Source organism: Diabrotica virgifera, chromosome 6, assembly GCF_917563875.1.
Source record: "Diabrotica virgifera virgifera chromosome 6, PGI_DIABVI_V3a".
In the NCBI taxonomy this organism is placed as follows: Eukaryota; Metazoa; Arthropoda; class Insecta; order Coleoptera; family Chrysomelidae; genus Diabrotica; species Diabrotica virgifera.
In genome coordinates, this window is record NC_065448.1 from 25,800,014 (window position 1) to 25,823,344 (window position 23,331).

The 23,331-nt window shown below is 33.5% G+C and overlaps 1 protein-coding gene across 1 annotated transcript in view; it reads left to right on the forward strand.

Annotated features, from left to right (window-relative positions):
* The window catches only part of LOC114327004 (programmed cell death protein 2-like), a 157,942-nt gene that overhangs the window by 19,962 nt on the left and 114,649 nt on the right, over window positions 1-23,331 (forward strand). The window lies entirely within an intron of this gene.

Below are 23,331 nucleotides of genomic sequence, written 5' to 3' on the forward strand. Positions count from 1 at the left end.
ATTGCACTTGACTTTGACACCTACTCTTAAGGAAGTGCTCAACAGCCCTACAGAGATCATGAAAACTATACAGCTTCTAAAAATTGCTCAACTCTACTAGACCTTGGGCAAACACATAAAAAAATTATTACCTCCCTCATGAGACTTTTTTTCATTCAGTTATTCATGTTGAGTCGGACAACTTTTCGATTTGGGAACATTTTTGGGAGGTAGGCGTTTCGTAAATATCTTCTTCAAGTGCCATCTCCGCGACGGAGGTCGGCAACCATCATAGCTATTCGGACTTTACTGACTTTAGAGACGGCTGCTCTGAAAAGTTCATTTGATGTAGGTACATCAGTACCGTTCTATTAGGTTGCGCACTTGCGCAGCCATGATATTCGACATCTCCCTATACCACTGGCGAAGCGTCCATGTAACCACTGTTACCATTGGTAACAGTTAAAAATCTTGCAAATAAATATTTTATGACTACTGTGAAATAATTCCATTTTATTTTATTTTTTCAATAGAAATATGAGTTTAATGGTAATTCACTAAAGGCCAACTAGACGCACGAAAATATTGGCGAATTTATGTGACTCTGTTGCAGGTTTATTACCACTATTAAATGTGGATACACCATGATGGTCGATCGGCTATCGGTCGGAGACTGCTCGTGTCTGAAAATTTTGAAAGGCGAAGGCGTGGGAGCGCTGTGGATATTAGTAGGCTTGTTACCACTTTTTGGAATGGTTACAATGCAGTTACAATGGTTACTTACCTATTACAGTGTGCGTGCAATAGGGATGTTTACTAATTTTTAAATATAGTTAAATTCAATAGATTACAAGGTATATAAAAACGTAACAATCATAAAACTGTTTAAAAATGTATATTTTTTAAGATAAATGAGTTCATAATGTTGATTTTCTTGGAGGCTAGAAAAACGGTAGGTACCCTGCAGCGAGGCTATGGTCTGTGACGTCAGCAGTCGTAACGTCTTTGACCGACGACTAGTTTTGTATACTTATTTACTCAGTGTATTTGAATGTGCGCAGTTTTTTACGTCTTTAATTATTAAGAATAAAGCCAAATAAGTGGTGTTTTGTTCCTGGGTCTGTAAATACATCAAAAAACAGTTCTGACAAGATTTTTATTACCGTTTCAGCCAATTTAAAACAGAAAAAGAAATCGTTTGTTGCAGCTAGAACTTAAAATAACTAACTTAAAGAACTAACTTAACAAAATAAACATTATAGAAGTTTTCCAGAGACTTTCGGCCCTTGGTAATAATGTAATTGTTCTTTCTGCATTTACATATTTCAAAAATACTTATTAGTTTTCTCAGGATTCGAAAAAAATGAATGAATTTAAATAGCATTGGACCACGATTTTGCACCTACCCCCTTAAAGAGTAAATGAAAAAGTTTCGGGACCTCAAATTTGTATTCCTTAAACTGGGATATTCCTAAAAACGGGATTCTAATAATACATACAGTAAAAGTAAACCTTGAAATAACTACATGTGGATGTAGGTATGACTTTATATTATATTAAAATCATTAATAATTTAGTGAAAAGATTGGTTGAAATGAAAATGTATAATACCCAAGTTCAAAAATATTTTTTACCTTGGAACAGTTGTCAACTCGAAATACGAAACAACCGAAATAAGATCTAGAGTTGAAAAGGACATAGCAACATTTAACAACATGCATGAGAAATATTTTCACCCATTGCGACATAATATCTCTCCCACTAAAAATGCGGCTGCTAAAATGTTATTATTTCCGGTCTTGCTATATGGCGCAGAGGCCTGGACAATAATGGAAACATTAATGAAAAAGCTAGAGGCATTCGAGATGTGGGTGTACCCACGTATCCTCAAAATATCCTGGGCGACCCACACCAACGTACAGGTATTGCGTCGAATGGGAAAACAAAAAGAAATCTCTTTTACAATTAAGAAACGAAATCTTAAATATTTCGGTCATATCATGAAGCATGATAAATATCGTATACTCCAACTGATAACGCAAGGTAAAATAGAGAGCAAACGCGGACCCGGAAGAAAATACACTCATGACTTAAAAACTTACGCCAATGATTTGGACAAAAATCTATCGAGTTATTCAGAAACGCCTCAAATGAAATTAAAATTGCCATGATGATAGCCAACGTCCACAACGGACAAGGCACATGAAGAAGAATAAAAATATTTTTAATACACCTAACCAAGGTAAAGTAATAACCAGCCAATGTATGTATACAATATGCATGCGTATAATGCATGCATACAACTTTATTTTTTTTGTGGAGTATTAAGCATTTATTTTTTTAGCTTAAAGAAGACATGGAAAATTATATGGAATATACACTCAGTAAAGCTGTGGTAGATTTATTTTTTTACAAGATGCCAATAAATCTTACACCATTGTTACATCTACACTACAGTCGGTAGTTTATACGAATCGGCTTTCTGAAAACCTTCTTCCATTTTATTTGTTTATTTTTGTAAAACCCAAAATATGTCCTTACAAACAGTCTATCCACTTTAAACTAAACAAATTCACTATAAAACTCCACTTTAACCCTGATAAAACAAGAAGATAATAAAATAAAATGACCTGAAACGTCAAACAGGTAAACAGTAACACTATGAGAATGACGCGCGCTTGGGGTATGCAACTAGTGACGTCAGGCCAATAGAGAAGCGTTCTTGAAATTTAAAATAATGCTAGATTTCTAATAAATATTTTTTATAGAAAGGCTTTTTCAATTTTGTTGAAATTTTGGACAATTATTCCTAGGGTGTTTCTTAATCGATTTACATGTTTGAAATGACTTTGTAATTTTTTGTGAACATCCCTATTAAACATGGATGAGTGTCGTTGACGACTTTTTTTTTGAAATTTTTGACATTATGATTATCCAACTTAAAAAAGAATTGTATCAATATTTAACGTCTTCAGAACTTGATAATGCATTTCAGGAACCTTTTAAATTGGCAAACCTATTTTTAATAATTTCGGCTACAAGTGCATCCGTTGAAAAAGGGTTTTCAGCAATGAAACGGATTAAAACATGCCAAAGAAATACCCAATTGCAAGATAGAATGTCGTCATTTTCTTTAATTTCCATCGAGTAACGCTTTTGAAATGGATTAATGACAGAACCCTCTTTCTACGATTCTGTTATTAACATTTTTCCAGATAAAATAAACAAAAACTTATATTTGCGAGGTTCTTTTAAATAAGATTTTTTACACCTGAGTTTATTGATATTTTACACCTAAGATAGTTGCCAATGCCCGCTACTTCTTTTCCTTGGATATTTTCCTGCATAATGAGTTGGAGCATGTCGTATCTCTCTCCACGTGTAATATGTCCGAGATATTCCAATTTTCTGGTTTTGATTGTATTTAAGATTTACTTAAGACTTTCCATTTATTTATTCATCTTTCTCAGAATGTCTTTGTTTGTGACGTGTTCTGTCCATGATATTTTCAGAATTCTTCTGTACACCCACAACTCGAATGATTCCAATTTTTCATTGATGCCGCATTCAAGGTCCAAGCTTCCATTCCGTAAAACAAAGTCGAGAAAACGTAGCACCTAGCCAACTTTACTCTTATTGGGGATGGGAAAAACCTACCGGTTTAAACCTAAAACCGGTTTTTTTACTTCGCAATATCCGGTTTTACCGGTTGTTTTTTTGTCCCGGTTATAACCGGTTTTTTCTTTTTAAAGTAAAAACCGGTTATTAGGTTTTTACGGCGATTAGGATTAGGTTAGGTATTATTTTGGATCCCAATCAGAATTATTATTCTCAAGTAATTATTCCAAATAAAACCATAATTCAAATTTTATTTTATTTTATAAAATACAGAAGCAAACTGAAAATGCAATCTCACATCAGCTAGAAACAATTATTAAGTTTTATTATAATATTTCCTTGAAAAGGTATTTGTAATCATAATATTTACGTAAGAAGTGATCTGGTTGAATTAGACGCAAACATCATCTAATTTTTACACTTCACTCTTGACATTGAAAGTGGGTGAATGACTTTTTCTGATTACCAAAAATAATGCTCTGACTATGAATATCGAATTACTGATTACGAATACGAATCTCCAAGAATTTCGCTACGTTTTCAAAACGATACACTCATACAGGAAGTATTAAATGAGTTAAAATGTACCTTTTCTACAAATATACAAACGTGTTAAAAGTAATACATGTTCTTTCGATAGTAGTTTTCGATAGTTTCGATAGTGTACTAATTTTGATCATATTGATATCGAGTCGAATGGAGTATCGCAAACTAAAGTGTATTGTAAATGTAACTTTGTATCCTATTGAATTAAAAAAACCGAAAACCGGTTTTTCCAAAAACCGGTTTTTTTGGCCGGTTATAACCGCTAGGTTAAACCGTAAGCAAAAGAAACCGGTATAACCGAAAACCGGTATTTGGTCAAAAACCGCCATCAAGACCTGGATCCCGCGTAACAAAAAAAGTTGATTGATAGCAAGCTGAAAATTTGTTAATAGCTTAATGGTGTCTGGTCAGACAAACTTTGATGTATGGGAACGCCGGGAACACTGGAACAGGGAAAGTTTTAATTGTGGAACAGGTTAAAAATTTGGAACGTCAGACTACGAAAACGTTCAATGTATTTTGTCGGACAAAACTTCCAACCTAATACCATTTAAGTATGCGATTCTGTACTTAGAGTAACATTTTAAAAAAGTGCGCTTAAACCCTTTTACTTCTAACCCCGTCAATTATTCTTTGTTTTTCGTGTATCTTTCATATCTATTATTTACGGAAATGAAAATTAATGTTAACGGTGAGAAGTTTTCAAATGGTCACCCTGTATATTCTGTAGGGACGTTTTCTTGTACTTGTAATATACATAACTCCAAGATCATTTTAGTATAAGATTCCAAACTGGAACTAATCACTTTTATTATCCTGTACATGGTAGTCGCATTAATAGATTTTGGTGTAGTCTGTGTTTTAAGTATTCTTTTTTTCGTACCAAGAGGTTTAAAAACGGTCCAGACTAATAAAATATTTTATGCTAATTTTAATGGCCTGAATTTTCAGGAATGTTTAAAAGCCGTAAGAATTTTGTTGGTATTAGACCCTATGTCATAAAAAAAGCTGTCTAAAAATGACTCCGATCTATATTGCATAAAAATATGTTTCGCAGAAAAAAAAAACAGTAAAGTGTTTGATGACAAAAATATCTAAATGTAGGTAGGTTGTTTTGATTTAGATCTAGATCTGAACTTATAGTAATGGGAGTTAAGTAGCAAGATATTTTGAGATAAATATTCTACACATAATCCATCAGATAATGCATGAAAATATTGTGCCTATTAAATCTTTTATTTTTTAAGAATGATATACATAGTTATGGTTTTTCACTTATATCGATTACGATTATTTTCCGTACATATGAATTTGTTATAGTCTTACAAGATCTAAATTATATCTTTTACCATTTTTACTGCATATTTCAAATTTACATATAACTGCTCCGTCTTCGGATATTCTGCTTAAATTCTAAGTTCCTAGTTTTATATATTTTTGTTGTTTTTGCTAATTTATATTTTCTGTCTTGTTTACCTTGATTTGTTCTTTTCCTTTGCCTTCTTCGTTGCTTGTTTGCTTTTCTCGGATTATTTGATGGTTTGTTACTTTTTCGGACTATTTCCCAGGCAACCAAACGACGTTTTTATAACGTAGATAACACGTCATAAAATAACCAATTGAGGTGTTTCTATGACGTAGTACTGACGTTGAAAATCACGTGTATTTGTCTCATCGATTTAACGTCATAATTGTGACGATTTTAAAACGTAATCGTATCTACGTTTTTTTCACGTCGGTAAAATCACGTCTTTAATACTTTTAAAAAGTGACCTCTTTCAGATGTTTCAAAATAGTATAAAAAATAGGTACATAACATGAAACATAGGCCCATGTGTCGAAGATATAAGTACTACAACTTGTTTAAGATCGCTTGTGCAAGGCTAGAAGCAACATTGATTCTGCATGATTGTACCAGCCCCTCACATTATAGAATTTTTACTAGTTATATATTACCTACATACTGTGTCTAAACTAAAACAACATATATATATATTATGAAACTAATAATAATTAACAAATGATCCAGCATAGTTAATATCTTAATTTAACGCTGTCTTAATATCTTCATTTAACGCTTGATTAAAAACAAATAAACATAACCTCAAATAGCTGTCAAGAAGAATTACTGCATTACACTAACTCACTGAGCAAAAACGCATAAAAATCTCTTAATTTACACGTTTCTTCAACTAAATATCTAAATGAAAAGTCTTATTTTATTACACAAGACACAAACCGCGTAAACAATAAATGAGAAATTTCTTATGAACATTTAGCGTTACCTATACCTAAACGAAATTGTTTGGAGTCAATACAAACAAGCAAGCTCCTCCCATTTTGTGACGTCAGACTTAGGCTGTCTAAAATTAACACGTTTTTAAACGTAATTTTAACGTCACTAATCTTACGTATTTAAAATCACCTACAAAAGACGTATATGTGACGTAATGTTCAAGCACGTGTTATATTCAACCAAAAACTGACGTTTCCTCAACGTTATATGATGTCACTTGGTTGCCTGGGTTCTTAGGAAACTCTCCCTCTACTATCCCATCTGTAGACTTTCTTTCCGCTCTTCAGTTTCTTGTAACGCCGTTTAACTTCTTTTCCTTCTCTTTTTGGCCTTTTTTCTTATTGTTTCTTTCTCTCAACTGTCAACATTAATGAAAATTTTTTCATCCTGGATATGTCTCAGTTTATTTTTATTTATCATTATTTTATTTTTCTCTTCACTTTCAGCTGCTTATTTTACACCTTTTTTCTACATTTTTATTGCTTGGTACATCTTTGTAACCTAAATGCTCTTTGAAGTTTTTTTCGTCAGGTGTCATAATTATCCTGTTTCTTTGATACCGCTAGCTCTCCTTTTGTATCTTTGGATGGTGAAATGATTGTGAAAAGCAATAGTTTTAAGTACCTAGGATCGAGGATCGGTATTACAGAGTAATGGAGAAATAGATGGAGATGCATGCAGTAGAATTAGGGCTGGATGGATGAAGTGGAAAAAGCGACTGGTGTGCTGTGTGACAGAAAAATTCCAATGAAGCTGAAGGGAAAATTCTATAAAACAGCCATAAGACCGGCCAGCGTCGGATAAAGGGGCGGGCGAGCCGGGCGACCGCCGGGGGCGCCAAATTTTGGGGGGCGCCGATATATAAATATAATATTTTTTACATTCATTATTTTTTTAGACTTATAGATTATCTTTGGGCTAAGATTACTCCTAAGACAATTATTATTACAACAATAAGAAAACTATTTCTAGCTCACAAAAATTCTCTAATAAAAATAATGCAACCTAAAAATTGTTATGGCTTTTAAAGGTCATTTTGTCAGGTACCTATCACTTTTATGGTAACAATGTTATACATACATACTTAAAATACAATACTGTGAGCGGCCGTGGAGTAACGGCAATACCGCTGGCCTCATACGCCAGTGCACGTGGGTTCGAGCCCTGCCAAAGACAAACCATTTTCATTTCCAATAATGACACGAGCCGTCTCACCGTGCCTCGGAGAGCACGTAAAGCCGTCGGTCCCCCTGGGCTAGTGTACATCGGCACTAGTTACTTGAAACAGGGTTAACGATGTAATTGGCGCCGGAACTATCTGAAAGGATCTCCCCGGCAAAAATGCCATACGATATTATTACTTAAAATACACTAAGATCAGATTTACGAAGTATCAACAAATGTATGAATAGTCAGTGATATTATACTGGCGCTTGTCATCATAGCCTCAATGGTTAACTAGTTTTGTCTTCCTGTTCTGCAAACTTTGCATTATCAACATTGTCGTGTTTCCGTGGGTGTGTAATTTGAAATAAAAAAAAAAACAAACTGGGTATGTATGAATTATAAATGACAAGTTCTTTTTTATATGAATATTAGAAATTTATTTCGAATACTTTGTAAGCGTTAAGATGTTTCACTGTTTGCATAAAAACGGCACGACCGACGTATGAAACAAAAAGAAGAATAGATTTTTGTATCACAAATTAAACAAGTAACTCCAAAATGATTTTTTATTTGAAATATCTCAGTGGCGTACTAAGTTTATCTTAAAAAAAATCAGACCATTACCTGTATTCGCGCCAACAGCAGATATAAAATTTTAATTTAGATATAAAATTTTAATTTTGTCAAAAAATGCGCAATAATTACCTCTTAATACATATCAAATTTTATTTGCATATCTCAACCGGTTTTAGAGTAATAAATAAATCGTCAGTTTGTAAGAAAAATTTCAACACCCCCTATCTTGGAAACGAAGCACTTGCGGACATACGTTTATAGAGCAAACTGTCATTTTTTCATATAATATTTTTTATATACCTCTTAAAGTTTGTCGTATTTATTTAGAAACATCCTGTATATGAGGATTTCCACAGTTTTCACTATATTCTTTCACTCAACCGTTCTCTTCAGTTCTTTCTGTTTTGCCAGCCTCCTTCCTGCAGATTTCTTTTCTATTGCTTCGTCCATTTTATCTCTGAAAGATCTTCGGGGTCTGCCTCTCTTCCTTCTTCTTATCGGGCTCCAATCTGTTATTCTGTTTAACCAACAATTTTGGTCTGTTCTTCTATCATGTCCGTACCAGGTTAATCTCTTTTGTTCTATGTAGTCTATTATCTCTTGAATTCATTACCATTATTTTCTTAATCTCTATGTTATTTATTCTATCTCTTCTACAGTTTCTCCTTAGCTATTCCAACTCTGTTGCTCTTATTTTGCATTTGGTTTTCGTATTTTTTATTCAATTTTCACACTCATTAGTCAGAATACTTCTTGTCATGGTGTTATATATTCTTCTTTTTGTTTTTATACTGATGTTCTTATCCCACAGTACTGGGTTTAATTTTAGTATGTAGTCTATTGTTTGTCGTCGTATCCTCGTGCTCTTTTATGCTAAGTGGATGCCACTCCCTCAATTTAGTTATTGGGGATGCAGCTATATCTTGCGCATAATCAACATGTTTTTTGGTATTGTAGAAGTTTATACACATTTTTTTCTGCTTGTTGACATTGTGCATTTATCTATTACCTCGCTCCTTCGTCGCTTTAACTTCAAATGTGCTCATTATGCTATGCCCTCTGTTGGATAAGTTATAAATAATAACTATTGTAGTATTTTTTAAATAAATACATTTTTACATAGTTCTTTATGGTAAGATTTTGATTTTTTGCCTTTTTTGCTATTTTTTTATATTTGCAGTAAATTTGTATATTCTTCTATGAAGGGGCGCCAAATTTTATTTTGCCCGGGGCGCTCAAAACCGTAAAACCGGCCCTGAGACCGGCTATGATGTACGGAACTGAATGTTGGGCAGTGAAAAAGAAAGAGGAACAAAACGAATGCATGTGGCGGAATGAGAATGCTTAGATGGATGAGTGGAGTGACAAAGAAGGATAAAATTAGAAATGAGTATATTACGGAAAGTCTAGGTGTGGCACCAATTGATGCCAAAATGAGAGAGCATAGGTTAAGATGGTTTGGTCATGTTCAACGTCGAGACGTTAATCACCCAATACGAAGAATAGCTGAAGTCCAGATTCCTGGAAGGAGTAGGAGAGGAAGACCAAAGAAGACCTGGGGAGACGATAAGGCAGGACATGTTGGTAAAGGGGATTAACATTGATATGACCCAAGATAGAATTGTGTGGAGAAATGCAATTAGGGAAGCCGACCCCGCATAGTGATAAGGCAAATAGAATGATGATGACCGCTAGCTCTCCTTTTAGCTTTTTATTTTCATGTTTGGCTCTTTTATTTAATTTTTGAAATCTGTATCATCTAGGCAGGCTAATCTGTTTAAGCTCTTTCGAGTAGGCACTTTTTAATACTTTTTTGGTGTTAATTCTTCGGCATAGTATTTTGTTCCTCTCACCACGTGGCCAAGGTGTTGTAGTTTTCGTATCTCATAATTTTGTTCTATGTAGGTAACTAAGGACAACAAAAAAGACACGCCAAAACATGCATTTATATTTTATTTAACGTTCCATAAAAAAGGTATTTACATAATTTAACTTTATCTAGACTCTTTGAGAGCTTTACAAGTTATATGATTAGTATTTTAGCATACTTACACACATATAAAAGACAGCTTAAAACTAAACAGTATGTATCAACTAACTTACAGATGATCAATGGTTTTGATTTTTACGGTAACTAAGTAGTACTTAGGAACTATCGGGTACTAGTTATGTTACATGCCCAAAATATCGGTACTAAATACGTACATTCTGTTGTACCCATACCAGATATCTAAGAGACTCATTAATATTCAACTCAGCGAGATACTATTGCTGGAGGTATGAAATTACATAAACAAGGGATAGTTTCATAAAACATGTAGATATTGTAGATCCCTTGTTTATGGAATTTCACAAGTACAACAATAGCACTCCTCTGAGCTGAATATTAATGAGTCTCTTAGTTACTTGGTACTACGTTATACGGGTTGTCCACAAACGCTTTTCACAAAGGAGTGTTAGTGGACGATCTATATATTTATTTTATTTATTTATTCAAGACATTTATACAATTGCAATGGCTTTGGAATAATCTATATTCCTAATACGCTACTTTACACAATGGCAGTTTTTCAATAATTACTGCATTATTACAATACATTTATTTGTACAGAAATTATTTATATTCCTTATTTCCGATTTAGATTATTATAAGACAGTGTTGTGCTCTGAACTGCTGATATTTTATTAGTGGCACTTTTGATGTCAAAAATGTGCGTATAACAAAACTCAGAACTCAAACTTTCCTGGACAGTACCACGAAGTTTTGAAGAGGCTACGGTTCACAGATCACCTATTAGTTCTAGTATACTTCAGATGTAGGATCAGCAGACAGAAGATAGAGAATCAACAAAAAAAAAAAGAAATTCTAGATCGGGGAAAACTGAAAAGACCCGAATCTCAAAAGAGATTTGACGAAGAATTACAGAGGAATCTAACTGAACGTTAAGGAAATGAAGGGAGAACACCAGAAGATTAGTGGGACCTAATAAAAAGGCCCACCTTAATTGCAGTCTGCAGTAACATCGATTCTATAGTCCGTCTCACTTTGACTTTACACAGTATAAGGAACATAGGCAATGCAGTCCTTATCAAAGTTTTTAGCGCGGTGATGCCGATTTTATCAAAAAGAAGTTGTAATCGAACATTAGAGATTAAATTAAAATTGTTTTAGACACGCAATCTACAAATTTTAGAATTCATATGCGTAATAACTATAGTATATCAAATAAACTTAAACGCATATGAATCCTAAAATTGTAGATTGCCTTTCTAAAACAGTTTTAATTTAATCTCTCCAATGTTCGATTGAAAATTCTTTTTGATAAAATCGGCATGATCGCGCTAAAAACTCTCATAAGGCCTGCATTGCCTATGTTCCTTATACTGTAAAGTCAAAGTGAGACGGACTTTAGGAACTAAAGAAAGAAAAGATTAGTGTAAGACGGTACTTGAAAAACGAAATGAATAATAGCTCATAAACTGTGTAGACAAAAATGAAAAAACACATAAACAAACAATTAATAAACATGAAAATAAACTTTCTCAGTAATTTTAATAAAGATACTCTGCTACGCAGACGACGCAATATTGATAGCCCAAGATGAAGATAGTCTGCAAACATTAGTCCACAGATTTAACATAAGAGTAAAAGAATTCAATATGACAATTTCATATCAGAAAACTACAACAATAGTAATCAGTAAAGAACCAATCAGATGCAAAATAGAATTTGATGGCAACAGTATTGAACAAGTAATGGAAATAAAATACCTTGGAATTACATTGTCAAGTTACGGAGACCTGGACAAAGAAATGAGAAATCAAGTACAAAAAGCAAATAGACTGGCAGGATGCCTTCATAACACTATATGGCGAAACCGACATATTAACAATTAGATGAAGTCAATAATTTATAAAGCCAGTGTAAGACCAATAATGCCATATGCATCAGAAACAAGACCCGATACAGCCACAATACAAAGACTACTGGAAACGGCAGAGATGAGAGTACTGAGAAAAATTACAGTGAATACGCTGAGAGATCGAAAGAGGGGTGAAGACATTAGGAGACAATGTAACGTACAGTGTATATGTTACAGTTCAAGTTGATTCTCAGTTAGAGTTGACTCCAACTAGTTGGAGTCAACTCCAACTAAAACGAGCAGTAAAAGTTGATTTTAAAAATTTAAATCAACTTTTACTAGTTGGAGTTGACTCTTCCCGGATCGATTCAGTAAATGTTGATTATACGAGAATCTCAAGTGCATTTTTGATGAGTGTGCGTTTCTTTGTTTTGACGGTTTCAACTACTTATTAGTATAGTCTGTAACGTCGCCCCCGTTAGGTAAATTATTCTGATTTGATTTTTTGCACAAACTTACTCGAAAGAAATACATCCGTATAACAATCCTTATAACAAATACACAGGGTGTCACGCGGTACCGCGGTCGAAAAATTGGTTAACCAATTTTTGTTAACCAAATTCACAAAAATAATTTTTATCTACTCTATCTCATATTATGTAAAATGTAAAGGTTTTATTGTGTGAAAATTGTAAATATAGATAGCAGTACATGAAGGGTTTAAAGTGTGTCTGAAGTAACAATGTATTTTAAATCGGTTTTACTTTTTCGCACTGTTTTTTAGCACACTTTCATATAATTAAACATCCTTAACTTTCGCCTTCGGGAGGAAATCAGACACGCCCTTGCAACGGCAACTGAAATGCTCACAAAACAGCGACCACGGAAGCAAAGATGGATGACAGAGGAAATATTGGATTTAATGGACGTCAACTAAAAAACAACAAATCTGTAGGAAAAGATGAAATACCAGCTGAGCTATTGAAGTTAATCAACGAGGAAAACTTAGACCTTCTTCTTGGACTATTTAATAATGCTTACAATATAGGGACTATCCCTAAAATATGGCTTGAATGAGTCTTCATACCACTGCCTAAAAAGAAGAACGCCAAATTATGCCAGGACTTCCGCCTTATAAGTCTATTAAATAACATTCTGAAGCTTTTCTTGCGTATCATACAGAACAGAATATAGGTCTTATAAAAAATGTAATGAGGTCACCGGTCAAGAACAATTTGGCTTCAGGAAAGGTATGGGGACACGAGAAGTAATATTCTGTCTTCAAACTCTGGCACAAAGATACAAAGATCAGCAAGCAGACCTTTTTATCTGTTTCATAGATTTTGAGAAAGCGTTCGATAGTTCGATAGCACAAGACCTTGATAGAAAGATTGAACGACATCGGAGTCGACAAAAGAGATTCTAAAATTATAGAGGCTATTTATTGGAATCAGACAGTAATCATAAAGACCAATGGTAATACGTCAAGGCCAATTGAAATACAACGAGGTGTTAGACAGGGTTGTGTGCTATCACCCATACTTTTAACGTCTACTCTGAGGTAATATTTGCGAACTCTATCGCACTCTTCAGAAGGAATCAGGATAAATGGGCAGAGAGTAAATAACATCCGGTATGCAGATGACACAGTATTAATGACTGATTCGGACCATAGTCTGCAGATACTGTTGAATAGGGTTACTGAGAGTTGTGAAAAAATGGGGATGAAGATCAATACTGCGAAAACCAAAGTTATAAGAATATCAAGGAACAAAAATTTACCTCTTCCAATAAATATGTGAAACACGAACAGCTTGAATACGTGTAAGCCAGTACAAATATCTTGGTTGCTGGTTAAACAATCAACTTGATTATAAACAAGAAGTCAAGAGCGAGAATAGAGGTAGCCCGACAGGGGTTTATCAAAATGAAAAGCTTATTTTGTAACAGTAGCATTAATATCAGCCTTAGATGTCGTTTTCTGCATTGCTATGTGTGGTCCATTCTGCATTGCTATATTTTGTATGGAACGGAGGTCTGGACACAACACAACACTGATGAACAAGTTGGACGCCTTTGAACTCTAGCTTTATAGAAGAGACTTGAAAATACCTTGGACAACCCACACCACCAACGAATATGTTCTGAGGAGAAAGGTACAGATAGGGAACTGCTAAAAATCATTAAAGTCAGAAAAGTTAGCTACCTGGGACACATAATGAGAAACAAAAAGTACCGCCTCACGCAACTGATCATCCAGAGTAAGATTGAAGTAAAACGGGGTCCAGATTTCATGGCTTAGAAATATCAGAGACTGGACCGGCCTTGATTCAACATCTTTGTTTAGAGCCGCATTGGACAGAGACAGATTTGCCAGTGTAGTCGTTAACCTCCACTAAAGGAGAAAGCACCACAAGAAGAACTTTCACCTTTTCATGGTGATGACATGTGAGCAATAAATTACAAAAAAAGTTTTGACAGTTTTGTGGTTTGACAGAAGTTTGAATTTTTAAATGTCAAAATGGTGCAATGGTGCATCTCACTCGAACTCACATTGATAGCTGCGTCAATACGCTCCTAGCTCTCATTGTTAATAATTAAAAATAACCGCTTATAATAAAATAATAACAAAAATTTCTTCAGTATCTTGTAGGGGGGTCGTTAAAATTCGTATGACAGTAATGACAGATGACTTTTGCATATTGTGTACCTACCTAATTACTAAATCTGTAAAGTTTTGATTTATTTTGTATGAATATAATTGCGAAACACTACAGAATTTTACTTTTTGACATAAATTTTATTAATAATAAGATAAATTTTGTACAATATTTTTAATAATTAAAATAAATAAATTTTAATTTCACTCAAATAAATAATCGATTGCTGCCATTGACCACTTACATTCAATCTCGGTTAATTTGATTAATAATCGCGGCAGGTAAAGTAACATTCTTCTTTCAATACAACAAAGTGTTACTTTACTGCCGAAAATGAGGGCAAATGAGTACAATAATGTATGATTTTAGTGACGTTTGGCGATAAACAATGATTTTAAACAAATTCGCAAACATAATTTTTTCACTTCGTACAAATTTTTTTTAGATCCTTTGAGCCTTTTTTTCTCTAAAATTGACTGTTATCGAATTATTAGTGACTTAAATTTTGAAAAACGCCAAAATAACCATTTTTAAGGTTTAATAACTCGGTTAAAGATAATTATTGTGAAAGTCGAGCGAGCGGCCGTGGAGTAACGACATAATCGCTGGCCTCATACGCCAGTGCACGTGGGTTCGAGCCTTGCCAAAGACAAACCATTTTCATTTCCAATAATGACACAAGCCGTCTCACCGTGCCTCGGAGACCAAGTTAAGCCGTCGGTCCCCCTGGGCTAGTGTACATCGACACTAGTTACTTGAAACAGGGTTAAAGATGTAATTGGCGCCGGAACTGTCCGAAAGGCAAAAATGCCATACGATATTATATATTATGAAAGTCAGAAACTAAAAAAAATCAAAGATTAAAGCTACCTCTATAAGATCCTGAAGAAATTTTTGTCATTATTTCATTAATAAGATATTATTTTTAATTATCAACAATGAGCGCTAAGCGTGTATTGAGGCGGCCGTCAATGTGAGTGCGAGTGAGATTCACCATTGGACGGCCGGAATGGTGCATCTCTTTAGCACTCACCATTGACGGCCGCCTAATACGCACTTAGCGCTCATTGTTAATAATTAAAGATAAAGCTTAGTAATAAAATAGTGACAAAAATTTCTGCTGGATCTTGTAGAGGGTCTATAAAACTTTGATTTGGTCACTTTCTGACTTTCATAATAATGGATTTTAACCGAGTTATTAAGCCTTGAAAATGGCTATTTTCGCATTTTTCAAATTTTAAATCGCGTATAACTCGACAACAATCAATTTTAGAGAATAATCACAAAATACCTTTTTTTGCTCAGAATAACCCAAATGACTAAAAAAAATTACTCGAAGTGAAAAAATTATTTTTGTGAATTTGTCTAAAAAAAATTGTTTAAACAATTTATCGATCAAGGTACTGCCTGGCACCCAGTAGATTTGTTATAAGGACCTCTTTTTTAGTAAGTTTGTGCAAAAAATTCGAATCGGAGTAATTTACCTAACGGGGGCGACGATACAGCCTAGACTAATTTGAATATATTCAGTAACATTTAATTTCTAGAATCGGCTGTTTGTGTGAATCAGAATCAACTTTTACTAAATGGCATTGGGAAGAGTATACTTTTCCTAGTTGGAGTTTACTTTTACTAGTAAATGTTGAATATAAATCTTCATTTTATATTTATAATCAACTTTTACTGAAATTAGCCGTTAGAGTTGACTCCAACTAGTTGGAGTCAACTCCAACTGGATAATCAACTTGAACTGTAACATATATAAGAAGTATCGGCCGAACGCTCAAAAGATGGAGTGACAACCTTCCATAGAGGTATCAATCCGCCAATTAACAAGCAGAATTGATTATAAAGAGAAAGAAGAAGAAGAAAATAAACTTTAGAGAAGACAAAACACTAAATGTATATTAATTTATCAAACAAATGAAACAAGGACACAGCATAGAAAACGCAACAGCAGTGACACACTAGTAGGCGGGAAAAGTTCGCGCACTATTACGGCGCAGATCGTCGGCCATTTTGTGCGTAGTACCAGACAATGTAGAAAATCGACAGTGTTGCCGATTTGTACATAATTATCAGATTACTTAACTTTTATGACATTCTGATAATATTAAATATTTTTTAACATAATTTTATACGTATGTCTGTAAGAATTATGTCAATAATTGGGACATAACACAAAATATTGACGATGAATGGCGATTGTATTGTTAATCTTTTGCATAAATTCCAGAAATTATTCAAAAAGAATCTCTCACGAGTAATAAAGTTGGTGACATCGGCAACACTGATGAACTAACACATCACATCACCACTGAGATGTACTACGCGAAAAACGGCGACCCTGTACTTTTCAACTTCAAAGGCGGCATCAGGGAGTGTCCTTGCTGGTTTCGTTTATTATGCTGTGACAAGGATATTAAATCGGTGAAAACTTTACGAAAACCGAAAACTTTAACACTCCGTCATTTACAATGACGATGTAGAAGACACAAAACATGAACTATTGGAAGACACAGAAAATGAAGAGAATGAGACAACTAAATCGCTAATGATAGAATAGGTCGAAAGGGCAATCAAACTCCAAAAAAGTAACAGTAGTCCAGAGAAATAAGGTTTTTGTCGGGACACTTGAGCAGCCAGGTTGCAAATGGGTTTTTTGGGTACTATATACCTAATACATTATAAATACAAAAATGCCCGTCATAGATTGGACGAGAAATTTTGTTATTAACAAATAATTGTCAAAAATGGCAATTTTTCGTTTAAATCGCTACAGGTAAAAATAGGGTAATTATACAGGGTGTCCCGAAAAGATTGGTCATAAATTATACCACACATTTTGGGGTCAAAAATAGTTCGATTTAACCTAATTTACCTTAGTACAAATGTGCTCATAAGAAAAGTTATAGCCCTTTGAAGTTACAAAATGAAAATCGATTTTTTTCAATATATCGAAAACTATTAAAGATATTTTATTGAAAATGGAAATGTATCATTCTTATGGCAGGATGATCAAATTATAGTGAGATTTGTCTACCCCATAAAAATTTTATGGGGGTTTTGATCCCTTAAACCCCCCCAAACTTTTGTGTACGTTCCAATTAATTCATTATTGTGGTAACATTAGTTAAACATAACGTTTCTAAAACTTTTTTGCCTCTTATTATTTTTTCGATAAGTGAGTTTTTATCGAGATGCGGCTTCTTTTTTAATATATTTACATAAAATTTTTATGGGAGTTTTGTTCCTTTAAACCCCCCAAATGTTTGTGTACGTTCCAATTAAACTATTATTGTGGTACCATTAGTTAAACACAGTGTTTTTAAAACTTTTTTGCCTCTTAGTCTTTTTTTTTGATAAGTCACCTTTTATCGAGATGTGCTTCTTTTTCAAAATATACCTAAAAATGTAAATTATAAATACATTTTCAGATTATCAACAGGTCTCTATAATCGTACTTAACCATATACAAATATGTGGTGGATTCGAAATATATTCAAAATATCTGGATAAACACTGGCTTATCGAAAAAATCCTAAGAGGCAAAAAAGTTTTAAAAACAGTGTGTTTAACTAATGGTGGCACAATAATAATTAAATTGGAACGTACACAAAAGTTTGGGGGGGATTAAGGGAACAATACCCCCATAAAATTTTTATGGGGTACACAAATTTTACTTTACCTTTTATTTAAGATGCTGTTGCCATAAGAATGCCACATGTCCATTTTCAATGAAAAATCTCTAAAAGTTTTCGATATATGAAAAAAAATTGATTTTCATTTTGTAAATTCAAAGGGCTGTAACTTTTTTTGTGTGCACTATTGTATATAGGTAAGTGAGGTTCAATCAACCTATTTTTGACCCCAGAATCTGTGGTATAATTTATGTCCATTCTTTTCGGGACACCCTGTATAAATTACTTAGAATATTCGTATTTTAGTAGATCACCCAAGGTTTAAAATGGCACTTTTTTAATTTTGGTCCGATCATTTTTTGCTTCGGAAATTGCAATATAAGACTAAAATTTCAAAAATAACAAATGTGCTATAACTTTTGCGTAAATGGCCTTAAGACTTTCATGCTGCACGAAAAGTTGAGTCAAATATTACATATAATGCAGAAAAACATTAAAGACGATTCGTCAATTAGTTTAAATTTTATTCAATTTGTTTATCGCAAAGAGCTTTTTTTTCGCAATGTTATTGTTCAGAAAATAATAAAGACATAGCAATTCTGTGAAAACCACATGCAAGAAAAATAGTTATGTTTCCAAAGTGTTGAAAAAAAAACATTAAAAGTCGTTTTTATCACTACGAAAAAAGTTTAGTAAAATAGGGTCATTCTTGGCTTATAAACAATTTGAATAGCTTTGTTAATATTGACTATAGAGTAAATCTAATTTAGGATTTCAAAAGCTGGTATTTTTACACGAATTTTCAGAAAAAACTTTTTGCTTAGGTTAATTAGGCTCAAAGTTAGCCACTTTTATTATTTAATTCGCAGTTACTTCTATATACATCAAATTCTCCTGTAACAGTGTTAGTTACCATACTACTCCAAAACGGCTTGGCCGATGTTTATGAAATTTTACATGTATATCCTATAGGACGGAGAAGAGGTTTTAATCTATTTTTTATACCCATAAGTTATAAGGGGGCTGCACCCCTGACATTTTTTTTTAATTTTTTTTGGACAAAATTATCTACCTTATTTTTTTATGATGTAGAATTAAAAAATACATACAACTAATTTTCACTCTTTTATAACCAACCCCTATTTGTTAATAGCAATCTATATATTTACATCTATAAAATTCTCCTGTCACAGTGTTAGTTTCCATACTCCTCCGAGACCGCTTGACCGATTTTTATGAAATTATATATGTACATTCGGTAGGTCTTAGGATCGGTTGTAATATATTTTTCATATCCCTGAGTGATAAGGGGAGTTCCCCCTAACATTTTGTAATGTTAGGCGGGGATGTGTGTACATAACGCACTCTATAAGACTACGAGTACAGTGGAACCGCGATAAGTCGGCCCCCGATAACCCGGAAGTCCGGTTAACCCGGACCGATTTTCATCAGACAAAACAAAAATTTTTTCACTTCGACTGAGTTTTTTACCAAGAAATAAACAATACTCTATACAACTGTACGTAATGTAGATGTACTGTGCATAAGGATTTCATGTTTTGGCATTTATAATGGGGTTTATCTGTAAGTAGACCGTATTTTATTAATTTTTACCATATTCTCCGGCTAACCCGGATCGGCCGCGGTCCCGATTAATCCGACTTATCGAGGTTCCACTGTACATTCAAATTAAAAAAATTATGATCAAAATCCATCAACAAGCTCCAGCGATATTAATCGCAGCATATTTTTGCAGAATCAGTTTCATTTTTTGAGTGCACGGATTTTGATTAATTCCCCTCCACCGACCACGGATTAATTCCGTTCGGACGCCATTTTTAAAACTTTATTAACCACTCTGTTGAGGTTCAAAGTTTACTCAAACTTTAACACATAAACTATATATATTCAACTTCAAAATAGCTCAAGTTAGGTTGGTTAATTGTTATAAACAAAGTAGCCGTCAAATAAATAAAAAAAGTGGCTAACTTTGACCGTAATTAACCTAGGCGAAAAGTTTTTCTTTGAGAATTCGTATAAAAATACCAGTTTTTTAAATCCCATTGTAGTTTTAGCCTACAGTCAATATTAACAAAGTTATTCAAATTGTTTACAAGCCAAAAATGACTATATTTTAGTAAAATATTTTCTGAATGATACAAATGACTTTTCAAAGATTTTTTTAAATGGTTTGAAAACATGACTATTCTTCTTTCATATTGTTTTTACGGAATTGCTATATGATTATTATTTTCTGAACAATAACATTGCGAAAGAAAAGCTCTTTGCGATAAACAAATTGAATAAAATTTAAACTAATTGAGGAATTATCTTAAAATTTTTTGTGCATTGTGTGGACTATTTGTCTCAACTTTTCGTGCAATATGAAAGTCTTAAATTCATTTTCGCAAAAGTTATAGCAAATTTTTTATTTTCGAAATTTTAGTTTTATCTTGCAATATCCGAAGCAACAAATGATCGGACCAAAATATTATTAATAATATATTTAATTACCATATTTTTACCTGTAGCGATTTAAACGAAAAAACTCCCATTATTGACCCTTATTTGTTAATAACTAAATTTCTCGTCCAAACTGTGACGGGCATTTTTGTATTTATAATGTATATTAAGTATATAGTACCCAAAGAACCCATTTGCAACCTGGCTGCTCAAGTGTCCCGAACATGGTATATTTTTGCCTTATTTCCCTGGTGTACAACGCCCCTGGATGTGATGGAATATAAATATGTATACTCCAAAATAGTTTGGCCAATAGACTACCAATGGTCAATGGCTAATAGACCATCTAACTGCGGCAGTAGACTAAACGTTTCATGTAAAAGATCTAAGAAAACAAATGTACAATAGATTGCTCTAGCTAGAGTCTAGGCAATATAATCTGCAATTATTATTTTTTCGTGTTATTAGTAAAAATTATTAAACAGTCTTTGTGTGCAATTGTGAACAAGAAATGTTTTTTTCTTACGCTACTTCAATCTTCAATCATTGTTGTTTTAATACGCACATTTTTGTAATTATTATTATAGAGTTGATCGAATAATACATGTTGACTATTGAGTCAGAAAACAACGACCATTTGGTCGTTGTTCTCTGATTGAGTGAAATACTTCGTATTGGGTAATACCTCTTGAGAACAAGCTCCTTTTTTCACCTTTGTTTGTTTTTTTTATTACATAAGACACAAAACATCAACATCATCGGTTATTTTACTAAATAGTCGCTACAGTACATTGATATTTAAATTCATTTCAATATAATTATAGTAATTTCTAAATAAAAATAGAAGTTTAGTGCTGATTTGATAATTAATATTGTTATGATTAGTAATGGGAATTTGTTAATTAACTAAGTTATTAAACAGCCTTGTTTCAGTCAAAACTAGGCTAACGCTAAATATTTTTCAACAGTTTTAAACCAAAATATTGCACTTTTTCCCGCAAAATGTAAATTTTATTTAATAAATTTCAACATCAGGAGGCACTTTTAAATCTTTTTACCCATTATTTTTTCTATTATAATAAAAAATAATTTCCAAAAATTTACGCAACATTTTGATTTGGCGCCATTTATTAACAGTTTAAAGTTATTAAAAACGGTCTGCTATGTGAAAAATCAACGCCTTTTTATTGTCAAGGGAGATCTTAAAAATAATAATGTAGATTTTCCATCTACAATTCGCCACTTTCCTTCAAAATATTGTCGGAATGGTGATTAACTTCATCAAAATCGGACAACCTTAACAAAAACCTTGAATCTTCTTCTTTCCGTCTTCTTTAAGGAGGTTGGTTATCATTACGGCTATCTTCAACTTTGCTACTGCTGCTCTAAACAGCTGAACAGAGTTGCCACAGTTTCAAATTATTTTGGCAGGATATACATCGTCTACCTATGCTTCTTTTTCTAGTATCTTTCCTTGTATAATGATCTGCAGCAACACATACCTCTCTCCTCTCATGAATTATTGTTCATCGTATTCAAAACCTCCATCATGAATTATTGTATACCCAAATATCATTTTTGGGGGTGTGCAAGTCTCATCTGCTGAAGCTGTTTTTAAAAGTCATGCACAAAAAAATTTACCGGAAATGCGAGGAACAAATTGGTACGAAGGAGGCTTTATTTAGCGTGCAGGTGTTGTGTCACAGAAGTAGCGATGTCAGTTGTGATGTTTTTGCATGCCTGATTGACTACAAGAAGGCTTTCGATAGAGCCAGACATGAACAAATAATGGAAGTGCTGAAGAGGACAGGGATTGATGGAAAAGACCTAAAAATAATAGCTAACCTGTATTGGAATCAATCAACGGTGCACCGAATAAATGGAGAATATACAGATCAGGTCAAAATCTTAAGGGGAGTGAGACAGGGGTGCATAATTTCACCGCTGATATTCAATCTGTACTCTGAGCACATTTTTGAAGAGGCTAAAAGATATTGATGAAGGTATCTCAATAAATGGAGTCAAGCTCAGTAACCTGCGGTATGCAGATGATACAATAGTGTTTTCCAATACCATAGAAGCAAAACTTAATGAACAAAATAACGAAAACAAGTGGACTGGATATAAACACCAGCAAAACCAAGCTAATGATCATCAACAAGGGAAACATAATGTATGTGAACCAAATCAGAATTGAACCTGTTTCACAATACAACTACTTGTGAACTATAATCAATGAGTCGTGGGACAATACCAAAGAGATTAGATGTCGCATTGGAAAGGCAAAAAGTGCATTCTTGACTATGAGCTCTGCGTTCAAGAGCCATGACCTCACCCTAGAAACAAAAATAAGGCTCCTTAAATGTTACGTTTTATGTTTGGTCAACATCGTGAAGGGCCGTAAGCTGCAGTACTTGGGACATATAATAAGAAATCAAGGCAGATACGAGTTACTCCAATGCATTTTGCAAGGTAAAATTTCAGGAAAAAGGGCCCCAGGACGAAGAAGAATATCCTGGCTT